The sequence below is a fragment of the Neocloeon triangulifer genome, unplaced genomic scaffold, assembly GCF_031216515.1.
Source record: "Neocloeon triangulifer isolate White Clay Creek 2 clone unplaced genomic scaffold, ASM3121651v1 ptg000009l, whole genome shotgun sequence".
Taxonomy (NCBI): Eukaryota; Metazoa; Arthropoda; class Insecta; order Ephemeroptera; family Baetidae; genus Neocloeon; species Neocloeon triangulifer.
The window spans coordinates 5,521,742-5,534,226 of record NW_026775551.1 but is presented as its reverse complement, the minus strand read 5'-3'; the positions used below and the strand labels follow the sequence as shown (position 1 = coordinate 5,534,226).

At 35.2% G+C, this 12,485-nt stretch overlaps 1 protein-coding gene across 2 annotated transcripts in view; it reads right to left on the bottom strand.

The window, feature by feature from the left end:
• LOC132195159 (serine proteinase stubble) overlaps positions 1–10,159 on the bottom strand; it is a 29,114-nt gene extending 18,955 nt beyond the window's left edge. For both annotated transcript variants that reach the window (XM_059616969.1, XM_059616970.1), the window contains exon 1: positions 9,991–10,159. The gene's annotated coding sequence lies outside the window, so the exon portion shown is untranslated. The remainder of the gene's footprint in view (positions 1–9,990) is intronic.
• Between the last annotated feature and the right edge of the window lie 2,326 nt (positions 10,160–12,485).

Sequence of the window (12,485 nt, the reverse complement as noted above, 5' to 3'; positions counted from 1 at the left end):
GAGCGTTAAATTACTCTCTCGATGGTTTGAGGCGGGTCAGCGACGGAAAGTGGAGCTCTGTGGTCCTTCTTAGTTAAACAACATCCATTAATTTTGGGAACAAATGTTTAATAAAATCCGTTTAAATTGAAACTTTTTCAATTAATAAAAAATATCATTAAAATGAAATTTCTTTAACCCTGCAAAAATTGTTCCCAAATTTAAATCAGAAAAGTATTTTTTATTAACATTAACAATTAATTTGAACGTCTTCTTCATGAATTAGTTTGAAATTTCTAATGTTTCTGAAGTAGCATTTTTATCTAATATTATATTTTATGATTTATTGTCCGACTAATACATGTGTCGTTCAAATATGCGCGATAAAGAGACCTTTGCATGCAGGTTAGGCAGTTTGAAAAGCAGTTTCTCTCTATAGCTCAAGTTGGCCGCGAGATAAAATTTTAATGCGAAGCGCGCGAGAAGAGCTGTTATATTATCTGCGAGGATGATGCAGCGATTCCGCTTGTTCGCGCCTCGGCTCTCTGTATATGTAATCTACTCTCCAAATGGCAATTTAATCCACATAAAAGTTATCAATTCAAATATTAATGGAGCTGCCGGTGCTGAAAGAAAGCGGAGACGGAGGTGCAAAAGATCGTCAGCACTTTGTTGTTTGACGTGCGGAGAGCAAAGTTATTGGACTATATAGAACAATCGCCCGACCGCTGTTTTTAATCAATTTCGCCGAGGCGAATTTTGCATTCTTCCATTGACAGCCCAGCGTTTGTTTAACGTATCAAAAAGAAACCGCGACTGCTCATCAGCTATGTAAGTGGACCTCTGCAATTTGCAAATATATCAGATGAAGGCTTCAAATAAGGCAAACCAAAGCAAAAAAAAAAAAAAAAATAGAACAGGAGGTTTCTAGATTTACTATATGAATTTTTTTTTTACAAAATTTTAAATTTACATCGTTAAAATTTTACGTATAATTATGTTTTAAAATAAATAACAATTTTTTTTAATAACGCATCATATATTTTTTTTTTAAATTAAAGTTAATACTTATTTAAATATTAATATTTTAAAATATTTATTATAAAATTTAAAAAAACCTCACGTGGGAACTAATATTTTTTCTTGTTGGGGTGTTATTTACATTAATTATTTTCAAAAAATTAAATATAGGCAATTTGATGTGATGTTACAATTGGTAAAATATTAATTAATAATAATGTTATAATAAGTATTGGGGGATGAAAGTAGAGCATAATTATCATATTATTGACTTTTAATTAAATTAAACGAGTGTTAAAACTAAGAATATAAATCAATTTTTTGATTAACTACAATTGAATTTTCGTAGTTGGATTACTATTAAAAAAATTGAATTTTCACTAGTTTTTAGCCAAATGCAATTGAAAAAATTTCTTATTATTATTAAATTATTAATTTTTATTTTATTCATTTTTTAAATTGACCCAATCCTGTGTGAAAAAGAATTTCAGTGCATAATGTTTTCCTTTGCATTCTGTTCACGCTCAGATGGCTTGGATTCCAGAGCTAAGGCGAAATTCAACGCAATGCAAATTTATTTTAATTTACCACAGATGAGCATCGACGGATTAAAATTCTCACTTAAGCGCACGCTCCTTGTTAATAACACTCCTGGCAGGATATTTAAATGAATTAACAAACAACTTAATCTTTCCTGCTCGCGTCTCGCGGGCAAAATTTATAAATCTACCTTAAGCCGTGTTTAATCCTAAAAAACCATTAATTCTCCCTTAATGTATGCAGAATGAGAGAGAAGATGCAATCCTGTACTGTCTGGTGTCTCCATAAAATGTTGCAACCGAAGTGACTGACTTGAGGAATCCCATTAATTACCCACAAGGGCTGTGCCAAGAAAGCATTTTTCTTTCACCTCGGCAAAGGTGAAAATTCCGCAATAGCTCGCTCTGTCCCTGCTATGGAAATAATAAGGCGGCGTGCGTGTAATTAAATATATGTTCTTCTCCCCATGAGCGGTTCTTCTTTTATCGAGAAGCGCGCATTTGCATATACGAGGAGAGATTAAATGTCCTTTTCTCTTCCTCAAAGCGCTAATTGTTGAGCTGTAAACACATAATCCTGTAAACAATGCGCTCTGAGGCGAATTGAACGATATGAATTTGAAAATTGCTGCCAGGATTTTTATTAGGTGCGATAAATGGCTTATTAAAGACGGATACTGCTGTTGTAATTGAAGTTAACGGGACGGACTTGAAAGGCAATGAAATTCAGTCTTTGGAAAAAAAACTGAAATAGCATTAACTGCAAAAAGCTTATTTAATCCTGCCTGACTAAATAGTTTCTCAAACTTTTGTGGTTTATTTTAAAGATGTAAATTACGTTTTTAATCGCAAAACAAATGGTTCTACCAGTTTCGGTCACGGTCTGCGAGATCCTAGGTAATAAATTAGTAAATTAAAAAACCGAACGAAGTTTTATAAAGAATTTGTTAAAACTGTTTATAAATTTAAATTTTTCTTATGTTTTTATTAAAAACAAAATTATAATATAATTTTTATTAAAAAGTTTATTAAAATAAAAATTTTAAGAAATAATTAAAGTAATTTAACAAGTTAAAATAATAACAACATATTATAAATTAGTAAAAATTTTATATTGTATTTTATATAAAAAGCTAAAAAATATTAAGATATCAGATGCATTGAACATAATGAACCAAAGAATCTAATTTTCTTTTATATTAAATTTCTCATATTTACAATCTAAAAGTGCCTCTTGCAATCGCTGTAACAATTTTTTTACCTAAGACATTTTGGCCGTTTTTATTTGTTTTTGCCATCATTAAGAAAGAAAGTTTTTCATTCACCACCGGTAATTTAACTCTCAACTGCTCACCTTTTTTTTCCACCGAGATCACCAAGCAAAAATCAGCCAACTAATTTTGAGACTAGTAATTGAACAACGCTTGCCTAAATCTAGGCTTAAAAGGGGGCCACTGCGGTCGAAACTTAACCCGGTAGTCAAACGAAGCGAGACTTTCTGCTTCTTCTCCATAATATCATCTCTTCTTTCCAAATTATATTTTCACCAGCAGCGCTCACTCGCGCGCACACACACACCACCGCCGACAATTATCTTAGTCATTATTGCCGTCGCTACATGTGTAATTAGTCCTGCTAACTGTAATACTTTCTCGATATGCTCTTATCTGATGATGTATTAATTCACTGCTGTGTTCTTCTCTTTCTTTTATTTTTCGATTCGCTGCTCGGCCTGCGCATTACAATGACTTGATTGTCCCTTTTTGCTGCGCGGAAAGAGAAAGAAAGAAAGAGACGCGCGGCGATCGGTGCATTTGAAGTCGAGCCGAGAATTAATATTTATTAGGTTACTCGAGCGTACAAACTTTGGAGGAAAAGTAAAAATGTAGTTGTCGGATGAATTATTCACCTGCTCTGATTTTTATTTGAAACAGCTATTTTGCTGTAAAATAATCACATTTGTCGTCTCAATTCAGACTTATTGGATTTGATGCATCAATCACAGCTTTCATTTTTGAATTAATTATTTAAATAAAATCAGCAAAAAATGTTTGATTAATTTTTTAATGTGAATTTTATAGTAGAAAATTAGAAAATATAAAATCGTTGAACTTTTATCTCATTGATGATTAAAATTTTTCCAACTCCCTATCACTATCAGTCAATATTAAAAGCTATTATTAAGCTTGAACATGTTCAGACTTGACAGATGATTTGCACGTACTTTAAGCAGTGTTGATTTATGCAAATGAAGGTGCCCATTCAACTAAATTGAGCGATTGTTAAATGGAGCCGTTTGAAGCCTGATACCTTTTCTCTTTTCATTATTTGCGCATCAGCCCGCTTTGTTTTTAATGGAAATCGAGCGAGTTAATTAAGACGATCTCTGCTCGTCTGCATTGATAGATGCGCACTTGATTAAGACATTATGCGGTGCCGCCGAGTTCGTTAAACCTGAGTTTTCCGACCGATCAGTGGTGTTTGTGTGTGGGCACAACACCCAGCTGCCGCGATCATTTTTTGCTCCATCACCCTGGCCGCGCTCAACTTACTGGTTCACGTCTCTTGCAGCGCGCGTTTGTTGATTTTTTTCCTTTTGGTCTCGGCGCATTTTAATGAGCTCTGCACATTGTTTCGACTTTTATCTTTCGTCGTCAGTTTAACTGTCCGGACACTGCTGTTTCCCCGAGATGCACTTTTTGCTTCGGACAGACTCGATCTCTTGTGGTCGGCGGGAAAAAGGCTCTTCTGTGCTTTGCTTTGCATTAATGGCGCACTCTGGAAATTGACTCGTGCTATTGAAGCCAGCTGATTTTTTTTTCGACAAGATTAGATAAATTAAAAGATGAAATTAGTACAGAAATGATCAATGAGACAATGCTAGATCAAAATAATTATTATATTATTATTTTTTCATTTAAAAACCTCGTTTCAGTTTTTACGGACCATAATTTAACCTGTTTAATCAAGTCAGGATTTAATTGAAATAAAATATAATTTCCTTTACACCTAATTTCAACTGCATTATTAATGAGGTCTCAATATAATTAACAAGCTCTCTCCGTTATCCTTCTGCCGACTTTCCTTATCAGAGACAATACGTTGAAGCCCCATATTCGTTTTGCCTTGAGTGGTGCCAGACGTAAATAAATAAGTGCTCAAACGCATTGATAAATGCGGTAATGAGCAGAAGTACGGTACCTCTGTCTCAGTCAGCTGCTTCGTGCACTCAAGGCGCTTTTCATCTCGTGTTTGTCTAACACTTTTCCGTCGTTACCCCGAACAGAGAGATTAAACCTCTCGAGGGCATCGCTGCGGCCCGAACGAAGATGGAGCGACCGGCAACACAATAGCGACATTAGCCACAATAAACAAACTCGCTCAACTCATTTCCAGTTGTTTTCCTTTTGTTTTGAAGGACCCTCGAGGGATGGCGACGAGATTAATAGATATTAACACAAAAAGCTCCAAGCGGGCACGCAATACGGAAGATCGGAGAAGAAAATGGAAGATTTCAATTCTTAATTCCATCTGACCTCGAACGGAATTTCGAAAATACAAAAAAATTATAAAAAAAAAAACATTCAGCAGGGAAAATAAACCTAAACAAAAAAGGTTTGAAGTAGGTTTGAAGGTTGTACAACTTGACTTTTTTGTTCACTTGCAGATTTATTGGTCGAAAAACTTGTACTGCTTTCTGAGGACGGAAAGTAAATTCGTTAATTTCGGCAATAATAAATCCAGAAAGGCGCCAGAACGGTTTTTGGCACGTAGGTGCTATTTCTCATCTGTAAAAGTTTCTCCTTTTTTCAGTGGGCACAAAAGCAGAGAGAGACACGGAGTCTTCTTTCGTTCATTGTATCAACATGTTTGGCTTGGAACTCGCTGGGAGTCAATGGATAAACATCTCTCAGATGAAACTCGAGATATGAATGCATAATAAATCTGCGTGCTCCATTTTAATTTCCTCGCTCGGATCGTCTTTCTGTGAATATCAATCCGGCGTGAATGCAATAAAAGGGCTTATTCTATTTGCACTATTTCGCACCGACACGTCTTTCTTGAGGTGCGAACAAAGGAAGCCGATTTGTTTTGATTGATGGAAAGAGCTGTTTCTCGTTATCGTTTTGTCATTCATTGCGCTGGCGAGGCGAATTTCGCCGGCTGAATGCTCGCGCCGGCATCTCTCAATGTATAGTTGACGTTTTTGTGCATCTAGAGCGAGACAAAAACACTGTTTGATTTTATGGGAATCGCCGCGTGATGCGACTTTTCACATGGAAATTAACGAAACGGCGGGCGATCGCGCGCACTGCAATAAAATTATAACAGCCGTGAATGAAAGGAAAAAAAATGTAGCGGTAAACAAATTTGACTGCTCGTCTGCTGGACTAGTTATTGTCAAATAGGACCAAAAAATCTGAAATTATTCATATAAAAATTAGCGATCAAATTTATGAATTTATATTCTCATGACTAATTCTATGTTGATGACACATACGTGAAATATAATTATGATCTTACGAGTTCAATGTTTCAGACCCGCGGTTTAGATATTTTTCAGGTAAATTATATGTTTCAAATTTTTTATCATTAAACAAAACAAATAATTGTTGAAATATATCATAATTCAATTTAAAAACCAAATTATATTAAAAAACTGATCAATTGAAAGTTAAATAAAGTTTAGTAAAAATATTCCATTGACAGAAGATACAAAATCTTTAGTTTTGATTATATCGAACATTTTTTTTTTTAAAGTCAATTAATCCGTGTGATTTTTTTTTATAATTTTTATTTGCAAGCATTTTAATTATGAATTACCTAAATATTAATAGAAAAACATAAATTTAACATCTTTATTTTGGAATTCAAAAGCACCAAACGCACTTTCTTCACATATAGGTGATATTATTTATACCAAATGTTTGCTAATAAATCTGAGGAAACAATGTCCGGGGGTGAAAGTGTTCTTGCGTCGACGAGCAACGGATATATTGTTTTGTTTGCTACCAGTGGGGCTGGCGACAAATTGTATTCGCATTGTTTTCATTGTGCACGTTGGCAAGCCGAGCGTTCAATTAACTGACATCATACTCGAGACTTCGGGAGAAAGTGTCACCGCCGAAATTTGTGGAAATTTGAATTCAACCGACTGCGATGAACGCACTGCTGGATTACGAAATAACGCCAATTTGTTATCGCATCTTTTCACTTGTTTGCGAGACCGTTTTTCGCCAGCGTGCAATTTTCGCCAAGGTTGCGAAATGCAAGGACGTCTTACAGCTTTAAAACTTCCAGAATCCCGATTTTTAAAATGACGAAAAAAATATTATTGGGATAAAAAGCAATTTGCAGGTTATTTCAATTTTGATTACACGAAATAAAAATTAATTTATAATAATTTGATTTGCCAAGCAGTTCATATCAATTGTAATGAATAAAATTTCATTTGAAAAGTTTGGATTTCGATTATTTCTTATCGTGTGTTTTTTTTTTTTAACTTGCATTTGATCAAGAGGATCACTTTTAAGTTTTAAAGTACGTGATTTTCGTTTTCTCCTCGTCAAGGCGATATTAATATTCATGAAAGCGAGCTGACGGGAGCATCTGCGAATACTACTTGCGAAAATTGAAAAATCTGCAGGAGCGAGTCGTGACCAGAAGTCAGTCGGAGCCTCTCCTCCTGTTCTCAGCTCACCTGCTTTTAACACTTTCCACCAGTTTGCACATTCTTTTGTGAGTGACCTGCGCCGCCCTCTCACACACCGACGCACCGCGGACTTTTTGTTTCGAGCCAATTTGAAATTGATTTACGGGCCGGTCACGAGTGAGCGATTTGGCTATTTGCATGCGTCGGTTGTGAGAAAGGGTATTAAATAGACGTGAAAATTCTCACAAGCACGCACATGTACATATTATAATATTTTTGCTATGGCAATCAACGAATAAAAAAAATTTTTGTTCTCACTTGCTATGCTAGAACTGAATAAATAATTTTTTGCAAGCATCCTGCATTTCTCCAAACGGTTAAAATTATAATTTAATTACGAAGATTGAATTGCATCTAATTCAATTTTCCTATCAATGACGAAATCAAAATGTACATATTTTTAACTTTAAGACTTATTATGCCAACATTTTAAGGCAATTATATTTATTTTAAATTATAAATTTGAGGAAGTATTAAAAATAATAAATTACATAATTTTGTTTACTAGCTCTATATAAAATTATATCATTGAAATTTTAATATCATAATTTAAATAAAACAATAAATGAAAAGTATTAATAAAATTAAATTTTAATTTACATATTTAATTTTTATAGATTATTAATAAAATATGTACGTTGTTTTTATAAATACTCTATTAAAAAAATTGGCATTCTATTTTATAACGGGGATAAAACTTCCTTATCTTTATCCCCAATTTAATTTTGTATTTTTATTAAATATACACTATATATAATATTCTATATCAACAAACAACTTTAAAGTCCCGGAAACCACAATTTTATAAAAAAAAAATCAAGTCAAAATTGACGTTGACAATGAGTGCGAAATATTTGCCTAGACTTGTCATTTCGCCCTAATGAAGGCGCCAGCATGAAATTGGCCCCCGTTTCACACTTTTTAGCTTTTCCGTCGGGGACTTTCTTTCTTCCTTCATTACTTTTTTTTCTGGCGCCTCCTTTCTCCGAGGTGCTGCACTTTCTTCTTTCGCTCCTTTCGAGCGATTCGTTATCAGGCCCGCGTATTATTTTAAGCACATCTGGCCGCGCGCGGAGAATAATATTGCGACCCCCTGCCGCGGCCCAGACCCTCATCAAATATCGCACACCGGTGCACCTAATTTGAGCAATTTCGCCTTCCCTCCTGACACACATTTCGCGTCGCCCACCGCAGAGCACACAATTTTTATTGCAAATGTCAAAGGGCAAAAGCAAAAAGTAACTCATTGTTGCTCGCCGAAAAAATTTATTTACGATCGTTTTTATCCGCCGAGCCAAAGAGTTAATTAAAACGTTCATTTAAGACGATGGAATATTATGAACTTTTTAAAGCCTCTCTGGCACTTATCTGTCCACAAAAACAATTAAAGTGAAGACTGAGTCAGAGGTTAAAAGGCAATAATAGGAGATCCAAAATTTCTCTGAAAATTCCAATACCCCATATACATGTTAAATTGTTACCAAAATTTTGCTAAGAGAATTAATTATTAAACCCTAAAAAGTTTGAATATTTTCTTTAATTATTTTAAAGCGATTGTTACGAACCTTTTAATAAGTTTTTCAAAAATTTTGAGAGCGAAACCTAACGGGGCAGCTTAGTTCGTTGATCATATAATATTGAAGCACTGCTCATACGTGGAAGGAAGCGAATTCAAAAATCAAAGAAGCAGAACCAGAGAGCACAGCACACATGCACACGGGAAGTGTACTTTATATCTCGGAGGGATCTTCTTTCTTTGTGGAATTGCTAGTCCTTGCGGCGAACAGCTGCCTTTTAAATTTGGTCCACTTAATTCGGCCAGACTTAAAATGAAGATCGAAATCAACGCGGGGTTTATCGCGTGATTCACACGGCTGTGATGAAGGAATAAAAAGTCAATTGTTTTCAGCGTGATTTTTACTGCACGTTATTTGAGTTGTAAATAAAAGCAAATGAACGAACGGATTGCAGCCGAGAGTGCGGTTATTATATTACACTCGTGCGATAATAAAAGAGATTGATGCTGCATTGTGTGTCCAAGTACGTTAATCTGCGTGTGTTCTGCGATGAGTAAAACCGCAGCACTTCGTCTTGATCGATTTGCATCTCACGGCTTTCAGGGAGAGGAGCGATTCAATGCTGGCAATTAGGTTTTGAAAGTTTAATTTAATCAGAAAGGAATGGTTTAGGTTAACAATTGAAACGTTATTTTAATTACTTGAAAAATAATAATTTAAAAATTTTTCATTGCAATATTTCCAAGTAAGATACAAAATTTATTATTATTTATTCTTCTACAAAATGATTGAATTTTGCGAGCATTTTAATTTTGTTTTTACAAAAATAGGATAGGTATTGAAATATCGTTTGAATATGAAAACTACAAGGTGCCAATTTTAAAATTATTAATTATGTTATTCAATAAAACGCCGAATTAAATTAAAAAAAATAATCATAAATAATTCTTATCAAAGGATTTCTCACTTAATCAAGAAAATTAATTGCATTTATTTGAACAAGAATTAATTAACAAAATTCTTTAAATATCAAAAGTTATTAAAATTTAAAGGCACTCAATTTAATTAATCTGATATTTATTTTTATTTATAATGTTTATGTTAGGATTCACGAGCCCAATTTCCCTTTCTATTTTCGTCTTCTCGTGTGACTAATGTAAAATTTCATTTTGAAGTGCACGTCAAACCATGGACAAGTAATTTTCAAAAATATTCCTCCTACCGTTGGGGTGGCCTGTTGGAAATCCAAGGGGGCGGTTGCGGAGACGGGGATGCTTTTGGCGACAGGAGGCGAAATCACTGGCGGGAGGATGGCGAGCGGCGATCCCGGTAAGTGGATTGATACATATTGCACACGGGTGAGCACTCAAGACACTGTACCAGCCGAGATACACCTGTACACTGACTGCTGCTGTTCATTGAGAGACACGCCGAGAGCGGCCGCCGTGCGATGTAGGCCACACCGCCGAACCCCCTCCACACGGTGAATGAGGAGATTCACGCGGGGTGCCCTTCTCGTCCGTCCTGCCGGTGCACCCACCAGGGAAATAATCACTTTCGGGTGCGCCGATCTTGCATCACGGAGGAAGACAATTGCAGAAGAGTTTTCCTTGTAATTGGCCAACAAATAAACATACAGGAAAGAAGTTTAACGAAAAAATAGTTTTCGCGGCGAATCAAGTTTAGAAATCGCCGTCTCGCACTTCCACGAATTGCAGCCAGTTTGTCCGGATGATTTTTCACCTGGGTGACTTACTAACTCCATAACTGTTAATGAAATTTCCTTTTCCTCCGTCGCCTACCTAGTAATAAAGAATGCAGCTTTCGCACACGAAGCATGCAAATTTTGCTGCTGGGTAATTACTCGATTTATATCACTGAATCATTGAACGGTTTCACGAATCTTGCCGGTAGTAAAATATATGCTGTAAAAATGTTTCTGCGATTGCTTGAGCTGTTGGGAACTGGAATGAAATTTCAAAAGATTTCTCTCAACATTGCAGACTTTTGAATCTCCACAACTGAACATTTGTTGTCTGCTTCTTTTTATACAATTACTTTATAATTAATACTTGAAATTATTATTAATATTATTATTACGGATTTACCGCGGCTCTTTTGATGTCGGGCGTTTTAGCAGACATTTACTTGTTGTAAATACATTTCTTCCCTTTTTTCCGAACATAAATTTTTTGTATTGCCCGAGAAGTAGAATAAATAATCATAATTCTACAATTAAAGAGGATTATTTAAAAATCCTGTGCGATGAGCAATAATAATTACAAAAAGAAAAACAAGAAGAATGCATTCCCTTTTATATATTAAGAATTGTTTTTTGGTTTTAATTAAATTGCTACGCTATAATCAAGCTCAATAAAGATGAAAAGCGATAAAAAGTAACTCTTCTAAATTCATGCAAAAGTGATCATTAACCAAAATTTACGGATAGTTTAGCAAAAGAAAACGACGGCACTTTCTAACTGGGCTCTCTAGTCTTAACTAGTGTTATTTTGCCTATAAAAATCCTACGTTCGAGCACACACATGAAAATAATAAACACTTCCCTTCGTCTCGGCTGCAGATTAGCAAGTGATTTAAAGAACCTCTCACTTAATTATTTGGAGATTGGCGAAAATTGATCGCCCGATCCACTCGCATCTGATATCAAAAGCGCCGTCCAATAAATATTAAATTCTCAAGCAAGTCTGACCGAAAAATCGCCGGCATAAATAATGGCGAGGCGGAGTCGCCATTTGGGAAAGCGCAAATTATGATATTCAGCGCGGGAGGAGCGTAGAGTGTTGATTTTCGACCGATTCGGCCGCTTTTCAACAAGACCATAATTTTCCTCCAAAGGATGTGCTAATTTGATAATTCGCATGAAACCGAAACCCCGGCAGAGAGAATGTCCGAACATCCTCTTTATAATTTATCTTCAGAACAGTGAAAGACAAAATTCGGCGCTACTTTTGCTTTTTGATATCGAGCGCGTGCGAGAGCAAAATTCAGCACGTGTTTGCACCGCGGAATAAAAAAAAAAACGATTTAATTTTTTGTGACCTGCTTTATCGCTCTCCCAAATCGGCCGTGCGCGCATTTGAATAACGAGTCGGCTGCAATTTCTCTCTAAAGCACACGTACGTGTATATTTTTGGTGTTAAATTATCAGACAAGTGAATCATTAAACGAAAGAGAGGCTCAAACTGTTATTAAAAGCAGCAAGTCGCAAATGCGCTGAAGGGGATGAAAGTGTTCATGTGTTGAATAAAGTTTGAAGCGGTTAAAAGCTTTCCAATCGCCTCACTCTCAATGGAATTTATAATGCAATGATATATGTACATGTAAACTTTTAAACGATGTGCACGCGGGAAAGAAAAAGTATGTGTCAGTCAGAGAGGCCGACATGGAGAAAATTTGAAGCCGATCAATTACGAGATAAAATTCTGTCGAGACCGAGTGAATACAAGTTTTATCCGCTAGCAGAGGTCAATGCATATTTTTGGGCTACAAGGAAGCTCCGGTTCCTTATTTTAGTTTACATGTGAGTCTTAAATGTTTTATTTATATTTTTATTAATTTTTTTTATAAATGAATTGTGAAACTTCATAAGGCTTCGTTTTATAATTTACAATATCAAACTAAATTAAATTTATAAAGTATTATGTAGTTTAAAATTTTCAATTAATGACAAAACACAATAACTCCACGATTTTCCAT